Below are 8,006 nucleotides of genomic sequence, written 5' to 3'. Positions count from 1 at the left end.
GAGTGTTTCCCATGTGGTATTGGTGCTGGATATCCCTTCACTGGTAGCCTGGTAACATACACTCCCAGGTCTTTCTCTCCCTCTGTGGTGGATAGTGGAGTGTTTCCCATGTGGTATTGGTGTGCTGGATATCCCCTCCCAAGGTTCAGGACTTTACATTTTTCATCATTGCATTGTAGCAGCCACTTTTTGTTCCACTCCTAAAGCTTGGTGATGTCTTCTTGTAGGAAATCCACAGTCAAGGGGTTAAAAATAGGCCTTTCTGACAAACTGTTGCAATTTTTATAACACTCTTACTTCCCTTATAAGATTATATTACGTTGTTTGTCTGTCCACAACACAAGTCCTACAGCAATACTTCCTCTCCACAACACAAGTCCTACAGCAATACTTCCTCTCCACAACACAAGTCCTACAGCAATACTTCCTCTCCACAACACAAGTCCTACAGCAATACTTCCTCTCCACAACACAAGTCCAACACCAATACATCCAATCCACAACACAAGTCCCACAGCAATTCTTCCTCTCCACAACACAAGTCCTACAGCAATACTTCCTGTCCACAACACAAGTCCTATAGCAATACTCTCCACAACACAAGTCCTACAGCAATACTTCCTCTCCACAACACAAGTCCTGCAGCAATACTTCCTCTCCATAACACAAGTCCTACAGCAATACTTCCTCTCCACAACACAAGTCCTACAGCAATACTTCCTCTCCACAACACAAGTCCTACAGCAATACTTCCTCTCCACAACACAAGTCCTACAGCAATACTTCCTCTCCACAACACAAGTCCTACAACAATACAAGGATCGTAATGTTACGTCTACGTAAAGACGAGAAATAAGCAAACAGTGAGTGCTTGGCTGACGTAACCTTGCCTCGACGTACAGAGATCAAAGTGTGAATTGAAGTTACTTATACAAACATCTCTTAAGTAAGGTTGACAAGTTATATTCCATCAGTTTAAATGACATAATCTTCCCTATACATACAGATCAAGGTAACATATGAAATGAAATGAGGTTACTTATACAAACATCTCGTAGGTAAGGTTGGCGTAACTTATATTGTGGTAGTTTAAATGACATAATCTTCTGTATACGTACAGGTCAAAGTAACATACGACATACGAGTTAATTGAGGTTACTCATACAAACATCTCGTAGGTAAGGTTGGTACCTTATATTTTGCTAGTTTAAAGGATGTAATCTTCACTATACATAGAGATCACAGTAACATACGACATATGAAATGAATTGAGGTTACTTATACAAACATACCAGTGAATTGAGGTTACTTATACAAATATCTCAAAGGTAAGGTTGGCGTAAATTATATTTTTGCTAGTTTAAAGGATGTAATCTTCCCTATACATACAGAGATCACTGTAACATACAACATATGAAATGAATTGAGGTTACTTAAACAAACATACCAGTGAATTGAGGTTACTTATACAAACATACCAGTGAATTGAGGTTACTTATACAAACATACCAGTGAATTGAGGTTACTTATACAAACATACCAGTGAATTGAGGTTACTTATACAAACATCTCGCAGGTTAAGGTTGACATAACTTATATATCGTTAGTTTAAGAGACGTAATCTTGCCTATACGTACAGAGATCAAAATAACATACCTCGAGGGTAGGGTTCACGTAACTTGTATTTCATTAGTTTAAGGTTACGTATACTTACAATAACGTTGTAAAGAGGGAAAGAATAAAGGAAAGAAAGGTGTGTTGAAAGGTCATCTTATCGCCTACAAACACCTAGAGACAAACATTGGGGTGAGGGAGGGAGGGAAGGGTAGCACACACACACACACACACACACACACACACACACACACACACACACACACACACACACACACAAATGAAATTATAAACACCAACCCACATACCCCAATCAAACACCTCCACACTAAACATCCTTTTTCGACCGTCCATGTTGAGAGAGGAGGAGGAGGCGGAGGAGGAGGAGGAGACGAGAGTAGACGTGGAGCCGCCAGCAATGGAGTTGGCGGCTGTTCCTTCGTCCTTCCCTTCGGCGGCTGCGGCGGGTGACTTCTTGGCCGCTGCCGCCGCCTTGTCCATCTTCTCCTTCCGGTGGATTTGGTACTCAGCGATGAGCCGGCAGGTTAGCATGAAGAACACCTGGGGGGAGGGAGGGGAGGTTAAGTTAAGGTAGGCTAGGGAAGGGGAGGATAGGTTAAATTAGGAGAGGTTAGGTAAGGCTAGGTGAGGTTAAGGGAGGTTATAAAAGGTTAATGGAGGTCAGGAAAGGTTAGGTAAGGTTAGGTTAGGGGAGATTAAGTTAGGTTAGGGGAGGTCATGTAGTTTTATCTTTTAGAGTTCAAGGGCAATAAAACAAAAAAGGCATAAAAAACACTAGGTCCTGCCCCTGAACAGAGAGAAGGAAAATGACAACGGGGCATAATTACCAGTGAGGGGGCGAGTCTCTCAAACTTGTCGCCCACCATCCAGTGATTGTACCTGGCGAACAGCATCATGAGGGCCAGGACCAGGTTGGCAAACTGCTTCACACGCTCTGAAAGACACAGAAACTGCTCAGCAAGGACTGTAGGCGGGCATCCTCAACACTTCCCCTCACATCAACTCTTTCCAAAGGCCAAGAAAAGGTATCAATTGCATTCTAATGACATGAGGTAATCCAGCTTTCCAGACAGAGCAACAGATCAAAAATAGACAAACTATGTAGAGGAAGCATTAGTTTGAGAAGGCTATAAGAAAATCCAGCTTTCCAGACACACAACAGATCAAAAATAGACAAACTATGTAGAGGAAGCATTAGTTTGAGAAGGCTATAAGAAAATCCAGCTTTCCAGACAGAGCAACAGATCAAAAATAGACAAACTATGTAGACATCTTTTCCCAAATTTCAAAATGGCGCACCTTCACCCTGCCTCGGAGTCCCCGCCTGGGGGGGGACCACTCTATATACTATGATCAATAGTTTTAAGCCTGTAAAGAATAACCATTGTATAAAATGGAAATAAAGTTTCTGATTCTGATTCCTCTCCCTTCCCTTCCCTTCCGCTCCTTTATCTTTCTCTCCCTTCCCTTCCCTTTCATTCCATTCCCTTCCCTTTCCTTCCTTGACCTTCCATTCCCTTCTCCTCTCTTCCCTTTCCTTTCCTCTCTCTTCTTCCTTTCTTTCTCTCTCTTCTTCTAATCAAAAATAGATTAGATAAATTCATGGACAGCGATATTAGGTGGGGTTAGATACACGGGAGCTTAGGTTCAAAGGAGCTGCCTTGTACAGGCCTACCGGCCTCTTGCAGACTCCTACGTTCTTATGTTCTTCCCTTCCTTGACCTTCCCTTCTCTTCCCTTCCCTTCCTTGACCTTCCCTTCCCTTCCTTGACCTTCCCTTCTCTTCCCTTCCTTAACCTTCCCTTCTCTTCCCTTCCCTTTCTCAACCTTCCCTTCCTTTCCTCTCCCTTCCCTTCCTTTCCTTCCTTTCCTCTCCCTTCCCTTCTGTTCCCTTCCCTCACTCACCTCATCACTGGTTGGTCAAGTTATACACAAGCTCAGAGGAGTGGAAGATGCACTGGTGAGGAGGCTGGAAGACCACGAGGGGCGGCGCCAGGCTCACCATTAGACTGGGGAGGTACACGTGGGTTGCTCTGCGGAGAAAGTGCGCACCAGGTTACCTATTCAATTTGTTTTTCCAGAAGAGAGAGAGAGAGAGAGAGAGAGAACTATCACTACAAGCTACAGAAACCCAGAGACAGAGACAGACAGAGACCAAATGAGAAGTAGACATAAAACAGCCATTATCAAGACACCTCTCCACCACAAATTGACCTCTCTCTTGGCCACTCTTTACCTTCGTCTATTATGGCAGCGGTGAGTAGCAGGCCTTTTTTTTCTATGCACTTTTTGTTGCCCTTGAGCCATCTCCTTTGTTGTAAAAATAAATAAATAAATAAAAGCTACAGAAATCCAGAGAGCCAGACACAGAGAAAATGAGACAGCAAAAGGAAGAAGAAGAAATGAAAAGGGAAAACTAAGACAAGGAGAGGAAGAGAGAAGTGAAAAAGGAAAAGAATGAAAGGAAAACGGTGAAAAAATAAGACATAAGAACAGAAAGAGAACAAAAAATGAGAACGGAGGAAAATGAAACAGGGATAAGTAGAGAAAGAGAAGGAAAGCAATACTACCAAAGAGACAGACACAGAGAAAATGAGAAGTAGATAAAACAACCATTAGCACTAAAAGCTACAGAAATCCAGAGAGAGACAGACACAGACAAAGACAGACACAGAGACACAAACAGAGACAGACAAAGACATAGACAGACACAGAGAAAATGAGAAGTAGATAAAACAACCATTAGCACTAAAAGCTACAGAAATCCAGAGAGAGACAGAGACAGACACAGAGACAGACAAAGACATAGACACAGAGAAAATAAAAACAAAAAAACAACCATTACAAAAAGCTACAGAAATCCAGAGAGAGACAGACACAAACAGAGACAGACAAAGACATAGACACAGAGAAAATAAAAACAAAAAAACAACCATTAGCACTAAAAGCTACAGAAATCCAGAGAGAGACAGACACAAACAGAGACAGACAAAGACATAGACAGACACAGAGACACAGACAGACACAGAAAATAAGAGAAGCAGAAAAAAAAACATTACAATAAGCTACAGAAATCCAGAGACAGAGAGAAAAACAGAGACAGACAAAGACATAGAGAGACCCAGACAGACAGACAGAGAGAATTTGAGAAGCGAATACAACACGAGAGAAAAACAGAGACAGACAAAGACATAGAGAGACCCAGACAGACAGACAGAGAGAAAATGAGAAGCAAATAAAACAACCAGAGAGACAGAGAGAGAAAATGAGAGACAGACATAGACAGACCCATCAATTAAAAGCCACAACCAGAGATAGAGACAGAGAGACATGCGAACAAAGAAAACTGGGTCGCCAACTCACCAATCAGCTCCAGGGACGAGGAGTTCAGGAGACTGTACTCAAGCCTCATGGGTCATTCCACGCTAATGTCATCCTGAGGGCCATAATTGAAAATGGTCTAAACTAGGTTTGTAATACATCAAATTAAAGCTGAAAACCTGTAGTTTCCAAATTCGAAGAGAAAACGAAAAAATATCAAGCCAATTTTTTGTATGAGGCTTTTGAAGTTGAGGAAAAGTGAAAAAAATTTTTTTACCAAAAAACCATAATTTTATTTTCCCATTTTTACATTAAATGAAAGGCTGTTGATTCCGACCTCGATGTATGTTAGAAGTATGGTCAATGCTGTATTAGGTTAGGATGTAGTTGGTAATTCTAAGCAATTCAGTACTCAGTAATAATTATGTATATAAACCAATGTTGATTGAAACGACCGTAACGAAAATTTGATGTTTGTTTTTATAGGTCAGTGATTTTTTGGAGCAGCTTAATATAACTTCATATCCAATGTAGATTTAGTTGGGGGGTACCTATGCACCATTGGCCTTTTCTCTCTGGATATCTAAATTTTTCTGTAATTACGTTACGGTCGTTTCATTTTTTCCGTTACGGAACAACATGAAGACACAAAACAATGCATTCCTGGAACAGAAAGAGAACCTAACAGTAGGGCACATCATTATTCAAACAGACTTTGCTGAGAATTATGCCATTAAACACCAAAATGAAGTAGTGGCAGCCCACTGGATGCCAAGCCAAGGGTAGGCGGTGGCCGAACTGGTAGCGTACTGGACCCACATTCGCCGCGTGATGGACGACGCGGGTTCGAATCCTCACGCTACCACTCGGATTTTTCAGTCACCGCGAGTGGCTTAAAACTACCCACATGCTGTCCTGAAGACCACCCATCAACCCGGACTTAGAGGAAGCCGTCCAAGCGAATCAAGAACGAGTTCCGGGGGGCAGCATGAGCCAATGCAAGATGGCGCCACTATAAACACTCGCCTGCGCCAGAACGGGCTGGGCCGACCATCAGGCCCCACCTGGAAGAAGCCTTGGGCCGACCATCAGGCCCCACCGGGAAGATGCCTACCGGCGTAATAGGCAACAACGTAAAAAAAATAAAAAAAAAAAAGCACAGGAGATTCCGTGACTATATACACCTCAGTTGTCCACTATGTACAAGATGAAGAACAACATACCAAGGCTTATGCCTTAGTTTCAGACACCATGGCACATTCAAGCCTTGAGGCACAGGTGTTCAACAGTAAAATAATTGATGACCTGAAGGCTAACTCTGTTCCCATCAAGCACATTTCTCTTTGGACGGATGGAGCAGCAGCCCATTTAAGAATAGGTACTCCATAACTGCTCTCACCTTCTATGATCAGATCCATGAGGCTACTGCAGAGTGGAACTTTTTTGAAAGCTATCATGGGAAAGGCGCTCATGATGGTATTGGTGCACTAATCAAGTGGAATGTGTACCGTAGAGTGCTGCAGGGCCGTGCTACTGTTCGCTCAGCATTGGACCTGTACAAAATTGCTACTGAGATATCAAACAAAACAACTGTACTGTACGTCTCAAATAATTAAAGTGAAAGTGAAAAAGCAGGCTATGAGAAAATTTGGAAAGGATGTAGAGCAGCACACTCAATACAACAGTGTAGAAGTGTTAAGACTCTTGGACACTATCGAGTGGCACTATACCATAACACCCACGATGACACTGCTTTCACTAATTGTAATCTGGAACCACAACATCTCGATTCTGATGATGAACACATTAGTAGCTCTACCACTAGCCGTGAGTTTTCCAGTGAAGAGGATGTTGCATCAAACTGGGCATCAGCAGTTGAGTCTGATGTCGAAGATGTTTCTGTCACAGATGCAAAACTTGAAAAATGTGACGATCTTCATGACATCACTTCTGTTTGTGAAAGAATGATAGGGTCCTGTGTGCTAGTAAAATATGTTGGAAAGAGATCAGTTTTACACTTTGCAGCAGTTGTAGAGGGAAAAGAACTAGTTGATGGTGAGATGTTAGTCAATATAAATTGTTTGAAGTTGTCAGGCAAGAATGTTGCAGGGGACCTCACATTTGTGTTCCCAAAATATGGAGATCGTGACACTATTCAAGACGACATGATTGTAAGGAATCTCCCAGTGCCAAGTATTCGCAGGGATACCTACATTTTTCCAAATGTGTCATTTCCTGTCACTATCCAATAAATAATATTTCCTGTCTATCTATCTATCTATCTATCTATCTATCTATCTATGTATCTATCTATCTATCTATCTATATCTATCTATCTATCTATCTATCTATCTATCTATCTATCTATATATCTATATCTATATCTATATATATATATATATATATATATATATATATATATATATATATATATATATATATATATATATATATATTAGTGGCCCAAAAAGCCATAATGTCCTGGTACTTAATTATTGCCATTATTTTTGCTTTATTTCTTAAGGGAAATTGCAGTGAAACGACCGTAACGAAATTTTCGAAACGACCGTAACGGCGTTCTTTATTTTTGTATGAAAACTGAAATGGTAATTGACAAAACCTATACATATTTGCATAACTTAAAGCTTCATCTATAACATGCATATAAAATATTTGGAAATTTCTTTGTATTCTCACAGAGTTTTGCATATGTACAACACTAAGTCAAACTGCGGGTTGCATTTGTGAAACGGCCGTAACGTCCTCTTCAACAATAAATAACAAGAACAACAATAAACACAGAATGTTCCGGATAGTCTCATTAACCTCTTTAGCCATTAGTACTATCTTGGTAAAAATCATATCAAGCTAACCGCATAACTTCTAGAGATACAGGTAAGAGTACACCAATAAGTTACTTCCGAATGAAACGACCGTAACGGTGGAATGACCCTCATAATGATGTCACCGTCCGGGTCCTGCTTGTCCTTCTGCAAACACCACCAACAGCGAGGTAAAAAGTCGCCGAGTCAAATCCTGCCACACCACAC

General features: G+C 41.2%; 1 long non-coding RNA gene across 1 annotated transcript; it reads right to left on the bottom strand.

Moving 5' to 3' along the window:
- Nucleotides 1-2,548: 2,548 nt before the first annotated feature.
- Nucleotides 2,549-5,073, bottom strand: LOC126991980 (uncharacterized). The gene is made up of 3 exons (XR_007746010.1): nt 4,999-5,073; nt 3,541-3,668; nt 2,549-2,569 (listed from the first exon to the last, which is right to left on the bottom strand). It is a non-coding gene; the product is annotated as an uncharacterized LOC126991980 (long non-coding RNA).
- Nucleotides 5,074-8,006: the final 2,933 nt, after the last annotated feature.

The sequence above is a fragment of the Eriocheir sinensis genome, unplaced genomic scaffold, assembly GCF_024679095.1.
Source record: "Eriocheir sinensis breed Jianghai 21 unplaced genomic scaffold, ASM2467909v1 Scaffold378, whole genome shotgun sequence".
Taxonomy (NCBI): domain Eukaryota; kingdom Metazoa; phylum Arthropoda; class Malacostraca; order Decapoda; family Varunidae; genus Eriocheir; species Eriocheir sinensis.
The sequence above is the reverse complement of the archived record's forward strand: the minus strand, read 5'-3'. Positions and strand labels throughout refer to the sequence as shown.